We start from the raw sequence: 17,731 nt of genomic DNA, 5'->3' as shown, positions 1-17,731 counted from the left end.
ACTGCAGCAACTCACCAAGCCTCCTTCGACAGCACCTTCCAAACCCCCAACCTCGACCACCTAGAAGGACATTGGATGAATGGGAACACCACCATCTGCAAGCTCCCCTCCAAGTTACACACTGTCCTGACTGGGAACTATATCACCATTCCTTCACTGTCACTGGATCAAAATCTTAGAACTCCCTTCCTAACAGCACTGTGGGTTTACGTACAACACATGGACTGCAGCAGCTCCAAAAAGGCAGCTCACCACCACCTTCTCAAGGGCAATTAAGGATGGACAATAAAGGCTGCGTTTGCTGACAACGCAACCACTAGGTGGCACAACACGCTTTCTCCCCCTGCTTTGCACCGGCCGCTTCCACCCTCCATCTTCGCTCGCTCCAGACCTCGCTGCTCCCCCCCTACTTCCCTGGCCGATTGTCTCCCGATCATGTCACCCCATTCTCCAGTGGTTCGCTCACTCCCCACCCCCCCTCCCCTCCAGCCACTAGCTCTAGGCTGCGCTGCTTCCCTTCTCTCGGCCACTTGCTCCCACGTTTGTCCAGTCTCCACGCGCCGCCCGAAGATGCAAGGTGGGCTGCAAAGTGTGACGTAGGAGTGAGTAGTGAGTGGCCTAGAGGAGGGAAGTGGCATGGCCTAGAGCTGGCGGCTGGAGCGGGGGTTGGGGGGCAGAGAGCAAGCGGTCATAGAGCTGGATGACGCGAGTGGGGAACAATTGTCCAGGGGAGCATCGAGGTGTACAGCGAGCGGCTGAGGGGAGGAAGCATCGAGGCCTGGAGCGAGTTGCCGACGGGGGAGAGCTCCAGCCTCAAAGTCTCCTATTCAGCCGCTTCCTCCAGCTGAGTGAGGGGCTGGATACCTGATGACGCTTCAGCGCACATGTGCGAAGATGGACCAAGCGCGGATATGCGATGATGTTGGCGCTGCGCAATGACATCATCCTCCACATGTGCCACTTAATCCTGGCAAGATGTAGCTGTGCCTATGCACAGCTTGGCACAGTCCGATGATGTCAGCGGGCCGCTCCATTGACAGGAATCACATTGTGTCAGCAGTGCCCACATCCCATGAAAGAATAAAAAAGAGATTTACCACAATGGTAGCAGGGTGAGGGATTTCAGTTATGTGGAGAGATTGGAGAAGCTGGGGTTGTTCTCCTTGCAGCAGAGAAAATTCAGAAAAGATTTGACACATTTGTTCAAAGTCATGAAGTTCTTCAATAGTTTAAATCAGGAGAAACTGTTTCCAGTGGTAAAAGGGTCAGGAAGCAGAGGACACAGATATCAGGTGATTGGCAGAAGAACCAGAGGTGAAATGAAGAACCATTGTTTACACAGCAATGTGTTGTGATAAAGAAAGAAAAGACTTGCATTGATATAGCACCTTTCAAGACCACTGGACATATCAAAGCACTTTGTAGACAATGAAATACTTTTGAAGTGTAATCACTGTTATAATGTCAGAAATGCAGCAGCTAATACCCACAAACAGCAATGTGATAATGACCAACTGATCTGATTGAGGGGCAAATATTGATCACAACACCAGGGAGAATTGCTCTTCACTTGTTTGACATTGCAGCATGGGATCTTTTACATTCACCCAAACATGCAGACCAGGTCTTGGTTTAACATCACACCTGAAAGGCAACACCTTCAACACCCTCAGTGCTGCACTGGAGTGTCAGCTGTGAAATCTGAACCCAGAAGCTTGTGATTTCGAGGTGAGTGTGATCAACTGAGCCACAGCTTTTACCTGAGTCTCAATCCTTCTACCAACAATTTCTATCGGGTCTGTCACGACCCCTCATGATTGTGAACACCTCTATCAAATCTCCTCTCTAAAGAGAACAACCCCAGCTTCTCCAATCTATCCACATAACTGAAATCCTAACCACATGTTTCAGAAATCGATTTTTCCTCAAGTTCCTTCTGGTTTTGTGAGTCACCTTAAATCTATAACCTTCGGTTATTGACCGTTCAGCAGTTAGAAACAGTTCCTCAGTATTTACTCTACCTCAAACCTTCAAGGAAGCTCTGCAATGTAACTGAAAATCAAGTTGTCAGAAGTGGGATTTGAATACATGCCTCCAGTGAAAGCTGCAACCTGAACAGAGAAGCTGAAACCGCTCAGTCACCTCAACTGTTCAGAGCTTTTTGACCTCGTCCTCACTTCTGTACTTTGAAAGGTTCACTCAGTTCAGGAACTTGTTCAATGTTGCTGGAATGCTCAGTGACTGGGATATTAACTCCCCCGGGTTTTCCTGAGCTTGTTCTCGGTGTATGGGGATGTTTGTCCTGGGCTGTGGAATCTTGCATCCCTGTAATGGACATTAACCCACTGATTGAATCTGTATTCACTGCTTTCCACTGGTGCTGGGTAATTGCAGAGTGTGGGGCCGGAATGTTGCTGCTTGTCCCGGCCTCACTCACTCTGGGAAAGAGTGAATAATTGATGCATCTGTTTCTGTATCTGAAATGTGGCTTAGATCTGCTGTTATTAACCGAGGCAGCGCTGCAGAAGGATACGTTAATAATCTCTCACTAATCAACTGCAAACAGTCAGAATGTGTAACTTTGAGCAGCGCTTTCTGAACCGTCAGGGCTGGAAAGTTGAGGGAGGGAGAGACACTGTCAGTATCTGAGTGTATACAGCACTGGACAGAGAAAGAGCCAATATACCGGGGCTGAGACACAGTGCATCTTTTCACATTTAATCACAATAATATCCACAGTCAGGAGCTGAAAATGATGAAAAACCGAATAGCAAGAGCAAAATTAAGAAATGTAAGTAATTATAGATTAGCTGATCAGCTTTCACTGTGTTACCTGGTAGTCTACTGTTTTATATTCAATGCTGTCTCCACTGTGGCCAGGGAATGATTTCTTCTCAAAGGCTGAACATTAACAAAACTGCTTGTAATTTAAAATCTTTTAAAAGTAATTCCATTGAGCGAATGGGGCAACGTCAAATAACTGCACCAATTATAGGAGAGCTGGTTGGTGATGACGTGGATGTGTCTGCAGTGTGCAGGACCAGACTGTTTCTATAGATTCACAATGAATGTTCCATCTTTATTTATAACAGTAAAACTGATAGTGGACATTGGCTATTCTGGTTGCAGCAACCTGAAGCTTTAACTCATTAACACCCTACTTTAGGGTAATTTAGAAAGCATAACATGCAGCTCTGTCAGTTAGTATGTTTGTTTGTTAACCCACAATTTGATGGTTCAAGCACATAAATGGATGAGGCTTTATTAACTTAAACACTTCTACATCTGCTATATTACTCTTGCTGTTGATTTTTCAAAGATAAGGTTAATCAAGTCTTTCTTTGTGAAATCCATGCTGACTGTTTTATTATTTTTCATTTCCATCTGTATTTTCTACTTTGGAGGATTACAGGATATTATCATTTTTTTAATTCATTCATGGGAGGTGGGTGTCGCTGGCTGGGCCAGCATTTATTATCCATCCCTAATTGCCTTGAGAAGGTGGTGCTGAGCTGCCTTCTTGAACCACTGCAGTCCATGTGCTGCTGTTATGAAGAGAGTTCCAGGATTTTGACCCAGCAACAGTGAAGGAACGATGATACAGTTACAATTCAGGATGGTGTGTGGCTTGGAGGGGAACTTGCAGCTTGTGGTGTTCCCATGCATCTGCTGCCCTTGTCCTTCTGGGTGATAAAGGTCGCGGGTTTGGAAGGTGCTGTCTCAGGAGCCTTGACACATTGCTGCAGTGCATCTTGTGGATGGTACACACTGCTGCCACTGTGTGCCAGTGATGGAGGGCATGAATGTTGTAAATGGGGTGCCAATCAAGCGGGCTGCTTTGTCCTGTTGAGTTTCTTGAGTATTGTTGGTGCTGCACCCAGCCAGACAAGTGGAGAGTATTCCATCACACCCCTGACTAATGTCCAGGCTTTGGGGAGTCAGGAGGTGAGTTACTTGCCGCAGGATTCCTAGTCTCTGACTTGCTCTTGTAGCCATAATATTGATATGGCTACTGCAGTTCAGTTTCTGCTCAATGGTAACCCCCAGGTTGTTGAGAGTGGGGGATTCAGCGATGGTAATGCCATTGAATGTCAAAGGGAGATGGTTAGATTCTCTCTTGTTTGGGATGGTCATTGTCTGGCAGTTGTGTGGTGAGAATCTTATACATCTTTATTGTAGGGTACTCTATTGTACTGTTGAGTGACTACACTTTAAAAGTCCTTCCTTCATTGGCTGTAAAAGGGTTTACAATGTCCTGTGGTCGTGAAATGCAAGTCTTGCTTTTTCCATTGTTATCAGTGTCATTGTGATCAAAAGATAGGATTCATGAGCACAAAGTTTAAATCAATTTTGATTAAAATAATGTAAAAGCATCTATATTTTTGCACTGTACTCAATAATCTCCATCTTCCTATCCTTACCAAGTACAATGTCTTTGACCCTGAAATTGATTCCACAATCGCAGTCCCTCAGACAATTTCAGCTCAGTTCTGATGAAAGGTCACAGATCTGAAACGTTAACTCTGTCTCTCTCTCCACAGATGCTGCCAGACCTGCTGAGTATTTCCAGCATTTTCTGTTTTTATTTCAGATTTCCAGTATCAGCAGTATTTTGCTTCTGTGTTACTTTGAAAGTTAAAACTGACCCACCTGTCTACAATTCACACTGGGGTCTCCCATGAAATGATTCTGTATAATGTTGATGTAATGAATACAGACTCCGAGCACAGAGCTTCCTGTGGGGAATTGGGGATATGAAAACCAGCAGACTCTGCAGGAATTTCCACTGGGAGCACAAATTCACAAAATCTACCTTTTATATATCGATTCATTTTGATTGTCCTTCTGGAAAATTATTTTGAAGCAATTTAAACATCAACCCACAGCTCCATGACTGGGTCAATTATGAGGTCATCCTCTGACAGGTCATGTGACAGCTGGAGCCACAAGACATCAGAACCAGATTTGTGACTGGATTAAAACCCGGAATCCTGTCATAATGGCTTTCCAAATAAAGCTGTTGCTGTTTGAAAACACAGCAGTTAAACTTTCTGCCTGACCATGAGGGGAGCTAGGGAGAAATTTACAAAACTAAATCCTTTCACAAAATAGTTCAAAAACCATTCACTGAAAAATCATGTCAGGATTCATATGCAGTAGAGAAACAAGCAGAATACAGAAAGTACAGAGGAGAGCTGAAAAAGGAAATGAGATCAGCAAGAGAATGTATGAGAAAAGATTAGCAGGTCACATAACTGGGAACACTGAAGTCTTTTACCAACATATGGACAGTCAATGAAAGGGTGGGTCAATTAGGAGATCCTGTGGAGGCAGAGGGTGTGGCTGAGGTACTAATTAAGTACATTTCATCTGTCATCACAAAACAAACGGGTGCTGCAAATGTCACAGTAAAGGAGGAGGAAGTAGAAAATTTGGAGGGGATGAAAATAGATAAAGAGGAGACAATTACAAGGTTAGCAGTACTCACACCTGTCTACAGGTCACCCGGTCTGGATGGGCTGCATCCTGGGTTGCTGAGGGATGTCAGGGTGGAAATAGCAGAGACTCGAACCACAATCTTTCAATCCTCCTTGAATATGGGAATGATGCCAGAGGACTGGAGGATGGAGGTAAGCTTGGGTAGTTCGATCTCAGTTTAACTTGACCATTTTTATCATGTATCCATTGTCATAACTAACAACGTTAAGAAAGCCATTTTATAATGAACACATGACCAAAGGAACCATTTTGTGTTCAGTACTAACGTTTATATCCTGTATAATTAATGAGTAGCTACCCATCCTGAAACAGATGATTGTAAAAGTAATGAACCTTGATTGAGTTATAATTAATGAATCAATAAACATTTTAGAGAGAATGGGTTTTCATTTAAAGTTAGTTCAATCTAATTACTGTGAGTTTCTGTGTCTGTGTGGGAAAGGACAGTTTCAGCTAAATGTATTCAAACAATGGACCTTTCTCGGACCCCTGATAAAACCCATGGTATGGTACATCGTGACCTTCAAGAGTCTAGATTTAATGAATAGGAAACTTGTTTCAGATCAGATTGGGAGACAGTGTGAAACCACTCCATTGTACTCACGTCTGAGATTCTGAGGACAGGTGACTGTTAGTGGAAGACATTATTAAGAACTAATTAAATGTACCTAGCAACAGCTAGGACCAATTATTATTTTACATGTTGGGGTGATGGCCATCCAGGGGTTAAAAGTAGGGATCTTGTAAGGTTTCAGTGTGCAGGAACACTAGAAGATCTCAGGGGTAAAGACTCAGATCATCAACCAAGTTCTCCATCTGACGAGGGATCTAGACTGGACAAAGAGGACTGTGACACTCTGAGACCAAGCTCGACCAGTCCCGAGAGCTGTAAAGTTATATTCCCCAAGTTTGTTAAGTATAATTTTACTTTCAATTATGAAGTACTATTTTACTCTCAATAAAAGTTCTGGACTTATTAATCAAGTATCCTGTTGCTTTAATTGGTTAAAGTCATGCCCAAAGTGATTGTCTGCAATAGACTTTCCAGAATTAAAAGATAAGTCTGCAAGGGTTGTGAATATTACAGCCCTGTTTAAAAAGAGAGATAAACCCAGGAACTACAGACCAATTAGTCTAATGTCGGTGGTGGGGAAACTTTTAGAGACAATTATCCAGGAGGAAATTAACTGTCACTTGGTAGAACATGGACTAATAAATGACAGCCAGTACAGATTGGTTAACAGAAGATTGTGTCTGAAATAATTAATGAATTAATTTCTTTGATGAAGTTTCAGAGAGAGTTGACGAGGGTGGTGAGGTTAATGCTACGTGTCTGGACGTCAAAATTGTGTTTGAAAAGGTACAATAAACTAGACTTGGGGCAGCACAATGGTTCAGTGGTTGGCACTGCAACCTCAGAGCTCTCGCAACCCAGGTTCAGTTCTGGGTACTGCCTGTGCAGAGTTTGCAAGTTCTCCCTGTGACTGTGTGTGTTTCTGCTGGGTGCTCCGGTTTCCTCCCACAAGCAAAGACTGCAGGTTGATAGGTAAATTGGCTGTTGTAAATTGCTCCTAGTGTAGGTAAGAGAATGGTGGGGATGTGGTAGGGAATATGGGATTATGGTGTAGGATTACTATAAATGGGTGGTGGTTGGTCAACACAGACTCAGTGGGCCGTAGGGCCTGTTTCAGTTTTGCATCTCTCTATGACTTGCTAACAAAATTCAAGCAGATGGGATTAAAGGGGCAGTGGCAGTGTGGATCCAAAATTGGCTGCAGGGTAAAAAGTAGGGTGAATGCTTGTTTTTCAGAATGGAGGGAGTAATACAGTAATGTCCTTGTTGTTGCAATATGTTCAATGTCAGACCCCGAGCTGTCCGAGGGATTGGGCAATTTGTGATGTTCCTGTGGTTGCAATATTTGCAGTGTCTGACCTTGATCTGTCACAGGGACGTGGCATTTATGAGGTCCCTGTGGGGTGCTGTTTGTTTGGTGTATCACACTGACCTGTCCCAGAGAGCGGGAAGGTTGTGATGTCCTTGTGGGTTGCAATCTGTTCAGTGTCTGACTCTGATCTGCATCAGAGATGGGGCAGTGTGTGATATCCTTGTGCATGTCATACAGGCCCACTGGTGTGTGGTTCCATCCTGATGCCAAGAAACAGAGCCCCATCTCTGGGCAAAAAGTCTCACTTCTCAAGGGGTGTCTGGAGAAGACACAGTGGCGCAGTGGTTAGCACCGCAGCCTCACACCTCTAGTGACCCGCGTTTGATTCTGGGTACTGCCTGTGTAGAGTTTACAAGTTCTCCCTGTGACTGCGTGGGTTTCTGCCGGGTGCTCTGGTTTCCTCAAGACTTGCAGGTTGATCGGTAAATTGGCCATTGTAAATTGCCCCTAGTGTAGGTAGGTGGTAGGGGAATTGAGGGGATGTGGTAGGAATACGGGATTAATGTAGGATTAGTATAAATGGGTGGTTGATGGTTGGTACAGACTCGGTGGGCTGGAAGGACCTGTTTCAGTACTGTATCTCTAAATAAATAAATAAGAAGGCTGAGGCAGTAAACCTGGACAGTAAATCCGGAGTGGAGTCCTGGAGGCGGTTACCTGTGACTTATCAGGCAGTTTTCCAGCAACTCCTACAACAGAACTGGTAACAAACAGTACTGGTTTTTCCTTTCCTTTGGACAACAAGAGCAATGCTGAGAAGGGGTCCTGATGCTCAGGGTCTCCATACTGTTTGCCCAGGCCTGTGCCCTAGAGAGGACACTCCAGCTTCGTGGTTAAACATGAGCACAACCCGGGAATAAACAGTTACTGATTATAAGCTCTCATTCAATTGGTGTAGAGTATGAGCGCCAGGGGTTACTTCGGACAATGGGAGAGCTCTTAGTGTCTCATTGGACAGCTACCATTCACTCCAAGCTGGGCAGCCCCCAGTCAGTTAGGTGTTGTGAAGCCACGATCTGCTTGCTTCAATGGGTGCTTGGAGCTTAGAGAGTCATCTCTCAACAGGCGGATTGATAATCTATGCACCAAGAAAAACAAACTCAACAAAGAAGACACCAGTCCTTCGCATCACAAGCTGGAATGTGAGGACCATGTGTCCTGGCCTGACCGACAACCTTCTGCAGGTTGATGACACACACAAGACAGTTGTGATCGACAAGGAACTCACAATGCTCAATGTGGACATTGCTGTGCTGCAAGAAACTAGACTCGTTCAAAGTGGATCCCTCAAAGAGAAACACTACACCTTCTTCTGGCAGGGGAAAGCCCAAGAGGCAACTCGTGAGCATGGAGTGGGTTTCACAGTAAAATACACGCCACTTGAGATGAGTGAACCACCCACAGTAGGCTCAGAGAGACTTCTTACTCTTCACTTGTCAACAAGCGTGGGCCCAGTTAATCTCATGTGCATCTATGTCCCGACACTCACCTCCACCCCAGATGTCAAGGATCAATTCTATGTGACACTTGACACTGCCATCAGTAGAATTAAGGGGGATCGCAGTGACTGCAGCAATTATCGGAGCCAGCTACTCAGTTCCACTCACCTGCTCGATCCCTTTCCTCCTGCAAGTTCCTTTCCTTCAGGTATCCATCCAATTTCCTTTTCAAATCATTGATTGTCTCTACTTCTACCACACTCGTGGGTCAGGACATTACCACACACAGCATAAAAAAATTCCACCTCACCCAAGTATGGGAAATATTTATATCTTCTATATTTCGCTTATTCCCTATCTCTACGAGAATAGAATGGCAGTCAACATGAAAGGGAACCCAAAAATCTTCGAGCAGTATATAAATAATAAGCAGGTAGTCATTGGTGAAGTGGGCCCCATTAGGGACAAAGAGGGTAATATATACTTAGAGCTGCAGGGCAATGTTAATCTAGTTAATAAGTACCTTGTATCAATGATCACTAAGGAAGTGGAATTTGACAAAATATCAGGAGAAGTGGAGAGTGTAGAGGCAATGGAGAGGGTACAAATTGAGAGAGGGAGGTACTGAAAAGGCTGGTTATGCTTCAGGAAGATAAATTACCTGGTCCGGATGGCTTTCATCCCAGATTGCGAAAGGAAATGTGGATGCAGATAACAGAAAGGCTTGCTATAATCTTCCAATCTTCCCTAGATACGGGGGAGGTGTCAGAGGATTAAACAGTTGCAAATGTGACACCCTTATTCAAGAAAGGGTGTAAGGACAGTCCGGCTAACTACAGGCCAGTTAGATTGACAGCAGTGGTGGGTAAGGTTTTAGAAAGAACAATCAGGGAAAAAATCAACAGTCACTTGGAGAGGTTTGAGTTAATTAAGGAGAGTGAGCATGGATTTATACATGGGAGTTCATGCTTGACTAATCTAACTGCATTTTTTGATGAACTAACAGAGAAGGGTTATGATGGGCATGCAGTGGATGTTGTTTATATGGATTTTAAGAAACGACACATAAAAGGATGATTAACAACATTGAGGTTCATGGAATAGGAGGGTCAGTGTCCAATTGGATAGAAAATTGGCTTAAGGACAGAAAACAGCAAGTCGTAATAAATGATTCATTCTCAGACTGGAAGGTTGTCGACAGTGCTGTTCCCCAAGGGTCACTGCTGGAACCACTGCTTTTTACTTGCGACAGATAAATGACTTGGATCTTGGAATATAGAGTAGAATCTCAAAATATGCCGATAACACCAAACTTGGAGAAGTGGCAAACAGTGAGGATGAAATGAACCACCTGCAACAAGACAGTGATAGGCTAGCAGAATGGGCAGACAGGTGCAGATGGATTTTAATAGTGACTAGTGTGAGGTGATGCATTTTAGCAGAAGGAATAGGGAGAGGCAATATATACTTAATGGCACAGTTCTAAAGAGTGTGCAGGAATAGAGGGACCTGTTCACTGAACAATGAACAACGTGAACAATTACTTCTTGTTGTGTGCTCTCAGATTTGTCACCTTCACTGTACTGGAGTGAGGTGACATCTACTGGCAGGAAGCAAGAACTGCAATCAAGCAGCAGAAATTCCATCGTCTGTCAGGGTGAAAGAAACATTGCAATGTGAGGAAATAGTGAATGGGTTTGATTGGGTTGGTGGAGACATGATTCCACTTGTGGTGGAGTCCAAAGCAAAGGCCAGAAATATAAAATTGTCATTATTAAAAGATATGAGGAATTCATGATAAATGTATTTCGGTAGTGAGTGGGTGGAATCTAGATAAAATAGAAAGTGAGATTGGGTGGACAGAAGCAGTGTGAAAGGATGGCTCAAACAAAAGGTAAACGCCCTGAAAGGTGAACTCTGTTTCTCTCTCCACAGATGCTGCCAGAGTTTCTGAACATTTCCAACACTTTCTGTTTTTATTTCAGAATTTGCAAGATGTTGCTTTGCTCTGAAAAAAAAATGGATGGTAGGCTTTGGCTGACAGTGAAATTCCACAGGAGCTAATAGGAAGTTCTGATATCAGTGGCATGTTCATCTAGGGGTATGATCCTTGATTACGGTGAGTGATTAATTAATGTGTGAGAGATCCTGGGTTCAAATCCTGGACAAGTCCTTCTTCTTTGGCATTTTTAGTTTAAGGTCATTGATTGGTTTCAGCCTTGCAGAAGGCGGAATTGATTTCCATATGGAGCCTGCTCGAGGACTAGAGAGCTGGATTCAAAGAGCTTGATTAACTAAATGTACAGATAGCCAAGTGGGAACATAAAGTTGTTGCAGTAATTGGGACCTGACTCCAAAAACAACAGGACTGGGTTCTGGACTGGAATGGAATGGAATTCTTCAGTGTTTCTGTTGTTTGGCTTGCATTGACTCATCGATTTTCTTGTTTTTCACTTTGTCTATGCCTTTGAATAATTGTGGATCCTTCTTCAGATTGTCATCTTTCACCAGGTAGTTCTGACCTCTGATGATGATGATCGTAATGAGCTTCAACTCACTGATAGTTTTGGAACTGAACAGATTTCCTTTGCTTGAGTCTACAACATGGAACTCAGTCTGACATGTGGACCCATGGGAGGATTTGAATGCCACCCCTGCGTTGGTGAATACAGTTGCATCCATCCAATAAGAGACCGAGTAGAAGTGACAGTTCAGTCAGTCGAACATGAGACTTTTAATCTCAGGGTGGTGAGTTTGAGTGCCATTTTGTTTTTCCCTTTTTTAAGGCTTCATTAGCAGAGAGTAAAAGGAGTGTTTGAAATGAAATTCAGCAAAAGTATGAGAAAGTCTCACTTTGATTCGGGACTCATCTCTCTGCAGCATCTCGCTGTGAAAGATTGAACTTCATCTCATTTCATTCCCAGCTCGGGGTCAGTGCGGCTCAGTGGGACATCTGGCTGTCTCCTGCTTCACAATCCATCAGTGCTGAGAAAGCAATGGGGAATATTATTCACGGCTCTGTAACCTGAGGACACCGATTTAAGGTGAATGGCAAAAGAACCAAAGGCAACATGAGGAAAAACTTCTTTTGCACAGCGAGTGGTTAAGATCTGATATGCACTGCTTGAGAGTGTGATGGAGGCTGATTCAACCATGGCTTTCAAAATGGTATAAGATAATTATCTGAAGTGGAAAAATTGCATGTTTTCATGGAATACATGAGTCTGTGGCATGAGCTGAGTTGCTCGTGCATAGAAGCAGCACAAGCACAATGAGCTGAATGGCTTCCTTTTGTTCTGTAACTATTCTATGATCGATGATTCTTTTCAGAGTGAAATCAACACTCACATACAAGAAACTGACAGGTACACTGTAAACTTCGCATTACCAGACAAGAAATTGACAGATACAGTGTGAAACCCACAGTCACGTAGCAGCAGTTGGCAGGTAACGTGTAAAAATCATTCTTTCATATCCCAACTGCAAGGTACAAAGAAAATTAGGTACAAACCCAGGCTCACACTTCAAAGACTGAGAGATACAAAGCAAAACACATATTCACCTACAAGCACAGAGACGAAGACACACTCAGAGGAGGTGCAGATTAAATACACATGCATGTAACAGAAACTGATAGGGATAGAATCAAACCCTTTCTCACTTCTCAGAAACTGATAGATATAGACAAAAGCTGGTCCTCACATACAAGTTGTTGAAAGATATGTGGTGAAACTCACAGAGCAATAGCAGAAACAAACAAGTACTGAATAATACCCACAGTCACAGACCAAAAACTGAAATATACTGAGTTAAACACCACTTTCTCACACCAGAAACTCATGGCTACAAAGTGAAGCTGACTCTATCCTCCCAGGCACTGACAGGTGCAAAAGAAAACACTCACGACGATTCCAGGTCATGAAATGTACGTAATAAAACCTTTCAGCTGAAAGAATAGCATTAATGACAGGTGTGATACCCAGAATGCTCAGCGGCCTAGAATCCGCCCTATCTGTGACAGGAGCGGGGCGCGCAGGCGCGGTAGAGAGCTTTGTCAGCAGCAAGATCTGCGGGTTCGGAGTTGGAGCGGGATATTCACAAAGTGCGAGAAGACTTTGCGGGCTCACACAGCTGGAGCAGGGCCTCAGGGCCACAATAAGATGGAACAATCCCATCTGTATCCCTGCGGATGGCGGTGGTGAAGCTTTTCCCGGTGAGGCTTCCCGCAACGGCGTCTATAAATGGATAAGAATTGGGGACTGGGCAGGGAGCGTCTCTAAATGAATAAAATTTGGGTACTGGTCAGGGAGCGTCTGTAAATGGATAAGAATTGGGGACTGGCCAGGGAGCGTCTGCAAATGGATAAGAATTGGGGGACTGGGCAGGGAGCGTCTCTAAATGAATAAGATTTGGGTACTGGTCAGGAAGCGTCTGTAAATGGATAAGAATTGGGGACTGGGCAGGGAGTGTCGATAACTGAATAAGAGTTGGAGACTGGGCAGGGAGCGTTTCTAAATGAATAAGATTTGGGGACTGGGCAGGGAGCGTCGATAAATGCTTAAGAATTGGGGACTGGTTCGGGAGCGTTTTTTTATTCGTTCGTGGGATGTGGGCGTCGCTGGCTCCATCTCAGCTCGAGTAATGTGTCCAGTTCTGGGCACCAGGCTTTAGAAAGGACATCAAAGCTTCTGAGACAGTTCAGAGGAGATTTACTAGAATGATACCAGAGATGAGGGGTGTCAGTTCTCTGGACAGGCTGGTGAAGCTGGGATTGTTCTCCTCAGAGTAGAGAAGGTTAAGGGAAGATTTAATGGAGGTGTTCAGAATCATGAAGGATTTTCATAGGGTAGAGAGGGAGAAACTGTTTCCACTGTCCTGGGGGTCAGTAACCAGAGGACACAGATTTAAAATAATTGGCCAAAAATGTCAAGGGGAGGTGAGGAGAGATCTTTTTACCCAGTAACTGATTCGGATTTGGAATTAATTGTCTGACAGGGTGGTGGAAACAGATTCAATTATAACTTTCAGAAAGGAATTGGACAAATATTTCAAAGTGAAATTCTCCAGGATTATGGGGAAATAGGCAGGGGGTTGGACTAATTGCATCTTTTTGTCAGAGAGTCAGCAGAGGCACAATGGGGCCGAATGGCCTCCTTCTGTGCTGTATGATTCTATGAACATAAGAACGAGGAGCCGGAGTCGGCAAGTCAGCCACTCGAGCCTGCTCTGCCATTCAATACAATCATGGCTGATCTCATCACGGCAGTTCTTGTTTCTTGCCAGTAGATGTCACTTCACTCCAATACAGTGAAGTTTACAAATCTGAGAGAGACACAACAGGAAAGAATTGTTCACATTATCGTGAATGTGTGGGATTTAGAAATACTAGGAGTGGAGACGAGTTATTACTTGTCTGCTCGATCCCCATAGCCCTGTAAAATTATTTCCTTCAAGTGCCCATTCAAATTCCTTTTGTAATCCTCGATTGTCTCCATTTCCACCGCCCTCGTGGGCAGCGAGTTACAGATCATCACCAATCAGTGTAAAAAAGTTCTTGCGCACATCCCCCCTGTATCTCCTGTCCAAAACCTTCAATCTGTGTCCCCTAGTCCTTGTACCAATAGTTAACGGGAACAATGTTTCCTTGCCAATTTATTTAAAACTGTCATAGCCGAAAACACATCTATCAATTCTCCCCTCAATCTCCTTTGATGCAGGGAGAACAACCCTAGCTTTTCCAACCTAACCTTGTAACTAAAATCCTCCATCCCTGAGTTCATTCTGGTGAATTTCCTCTGCATCCTCTCAAGGACGCTCACATTCTTTCTTAAGTGTGGTAAGCAAAACTGGAAGCAACACGCCAACTGGGGCCGAACCAGAGCTTGATAATGGTTCAGCACAACTTCCCTACTTTGTACTCAATGCCTCTTTTCTTCAAGCCCAAGATCCCATATGCTTTGCTAACCAATCTCGCAATATGTCTTGCCATGTTCAAAGATTGATGCACATGAACCCCAAGTCCCTCTATTCCAACACACACTTTAGAACTGTGCCATTAAGTAAATATTGCCTCTCCCTATTCCTTATGCCAAAATACATCACCTCACACTTGTCACTATTAAATTCCATCTGCCACCTGTCTGCCCATTCTGCTAGCCTATCATTGTCCTGTTGCAGGCAGTTCATATCATCCTCACTGTTTGCCACTCCTCCAAGTTTGTTGTCATCGGGATATTTTGAGATTCTACTCAATATTCCAAGATCCAAGTCATTTATCTTTAGCAAAAAAGCAGTGGTTCTAGCACTGACCCTTGGGGAACACCTCTGTCGACTATCCTCCAGTCTGACAAAAAATCATTTCATAAGACTCCCTGTTTTCTGTCCTTAAACCAATTTTCTATCCAATTGGACACTGACCCTCCTATACCACGAACCTCAATTTTGTAAACCCCACTTTTATGTGGTACCTTGTCAAACGCTTCCTTAAAATCCATATAAACAACATCCACTGCATTCCCTTCATCAAGCTGCTCTGTTCGTTCATCAAAAATGCAGTTAGATTAGTCAAGCATGAACTCCCATTTATAAATCCATGCTCACTCTACTTAATTAACTCAAACCTCTCCAAGTGACTGTTGATTTTTTACCCTGATTATTCTTTCTAAAACCTTACCCACCGCTGCTGTTAATCTAACTAGCCTGTAGTTAGCCGGACTGTCCTTACACCCTTTCTTGAATAAGGGCGTCGCATTTGCCACTGTTTACTCCTGGCACCTCCCCCGTATCCAGGGAAGATTGGAAGATTATGGCAAACTCTTCCATTATCTGCATCCGCATTTCCTTTCGCAACCTGGGATGTGAGCCATCCAGACCAGGTGATTGATCTACCCTAAGCACAGCCAGCCTTTTTAGTACCTCCCTCTCTCAATTTGTACCCTCTCCATTGACTCTACTCTCTTCACTTCGACTGATATTTTGTCAAATTCCACTTCCTTAGTGATCACTGATACAAAGTACTCATTAAGTAGATTAACATTGCCCTGCACCTCTAAGCTTATATTATCCTTTTTGTCCCTAATAGGCCTGACTCAACCTCTTACTACCCACTTATCATTTACATGCTGCTCGAAGATTTTTGGGTTTCCTTTCATGTTGACTGCCAGTCTATTCTCATAGAAATAGAGAATAAGCAAATATAGAAGATGTAAGTATTGCCCATCCTTGATGAGGTGGAACTTTCTTATGTTGTGGGTGGTAATGACTTGGCCCACGAGTGTGGTGGAAGCAGAGACAATCGATGATTTGAAAAGGAAATTAGATGGATACTTGAAGGAAAGAAACTTGCAGGAGGAAAGGGATCGAGCTGGTGAGTGGAACTGACTAGGTTGCTCCGGGGAGAGCCAGCATGGACGTGATAGGCCAAACGACCACCTTCCGTGCTGTAAATTACTCTGTGTTGTTTCTCAAATTCAATCCACTGGTGCTTGGTAAATAATTTCAAAGTAAATTGTGCAACTGGAAAATCAGAACCAAGGAAAGGGACGCAGAAGGAAGCAAAATTGCTGAAACCCGGGATTGAACCAGGAATCTTTGGATCTTCAGTTCAACGCTCTCCCAACTGAGCTATTTCAGCCCTACATTAACATTGGCTTGTTCTCCTTGTTTTGGAAGAAAATACATACATTCAAGTTTTCCAAAAAATTAAAGAACACAACATGTGAGTAATATTCCCCATTGCTTTCTCAGTACTGATGGATTGTGAAGCGGGAGACAGCCAGAAGTGCCACTGAGCCGCACAGACCCCGAGCTGAGAATGAAATGAGATCAAATTCAATCTTTCATAGTGAGATGCTGCTGAGAGGTAAGAGTCCTGAATCAAAGCGAGACTTGCTCATTTCAAACACTCCCTGTACTCTCTGCTCATGAAGCCTTAAAAAAGGGAAAAACAGAATGGCACTCAAACTCACAACCCTGCCATTAAAAGTCTCATATTCGACTGACAGAACTGTCACTTCTACTCGGTCTCTTATTGGATGGATGCAACTCCAACGCAGGGATGGCATTCAAATCCTCCCATGGGTCCACATGTCAGACTGAGTTCCATGTTGTAGACTCAAGCAAAGGAAATCTGCTCACTTCCAAAACTATCAGCGAATTGAAGCTGATTACGATCAACATCATCAGAGGTCAGAACTACCTGGTGAAAGAAGACACTCTGAAGAAGGATCCACAATTATTCAAAGGCATCGACAAAGTGAAAAACAAGAAAATCGATGAGTCAATGCAAGCCAAACAACAGAAACACTGAAAAATTCCATTCCATTCCAGTCCAGAACCCAGTCCGGTTGTTTTTGGAGTCAGGTCACAATTACAGCAACAACTTTATATTCCCACTTGGCTATCTGTACATTTAGTTAATTACAAATTGTCGACAAGCTCTTTGAATCTAGTTGTCTGGTCCTCAAGCCAGCTCTGTATGGAAGTCAATTCCGCATTCTGCAAGGCTGAAACCAACAGATAACCTTAATCTAAACATGCCAGCAGACCAGGGCTCGTCCGGGACTTGAACCCACGATCTCTCGCATTTTAATCAACCATATTTCCTAAGCGAGAATCATGCCCCTAGACCAAGGAGCCACTGACAGGTCAGGCTTTATTAGCTGCTGTGGAATTTCACTGGAACCCCCCAGCCAATCATCCATTATTTTTCAGATCAAAGCAACATCCTGCAAATGCTGAAATAAAAACAGAAAGTGCTGGAAATGTTCAGCAGCTCTGGCAGCATCTGTGCTGTGAGAAACACAGTTAATGTTTCAGGGCACTCACCTTTTGTTTCAGCCAACCTTT

General features: G+C 43.8%; 1 non-coding gene across 1 annotated transcript; it reads right to left on the bottom strand.

Moving 5' to 3' along the window:
- Nucleotides 1-16,444: 16,444 nt before the first annotated feature.
- Nucleotides 16,445-16,517, bottom strand: trnaf-gaa (transfer RNA phenylalanine (anticodon GAA)). The gene has a single exon. It is a non-coding gene; the product is annotated as a tRNA-Phe (tRNA).
- Between the last annotated feature and the right edge of the window lie 1,214 nt (nucleotides 16,518-17,731).

Source organism: Heterodontus francisci, unplaced genomic scaffold, assembly GCF_036365525.1.
Source record: "Heterodontus francisci isolate sHetFra1 unplaced genomic scaffold, sHetFra1.hap1 HAP1_SCAFFOLD_51_1, whole genome shotgun sequence".
In the NCBI taxonomy this organism is placed as follows: domain Eukaryota; kingdom Metazoa; phylum Chordata; class Chondrichthyes; order Heterodontiformes; family Heterodontidae; genus Heterodontus; species Heterodontus francisci.
The sequence above is the reverse complement of the archived record's forward strand: the minus strand, read 5'-3'. Positions and strand labels throughout refer to the sequence as shown.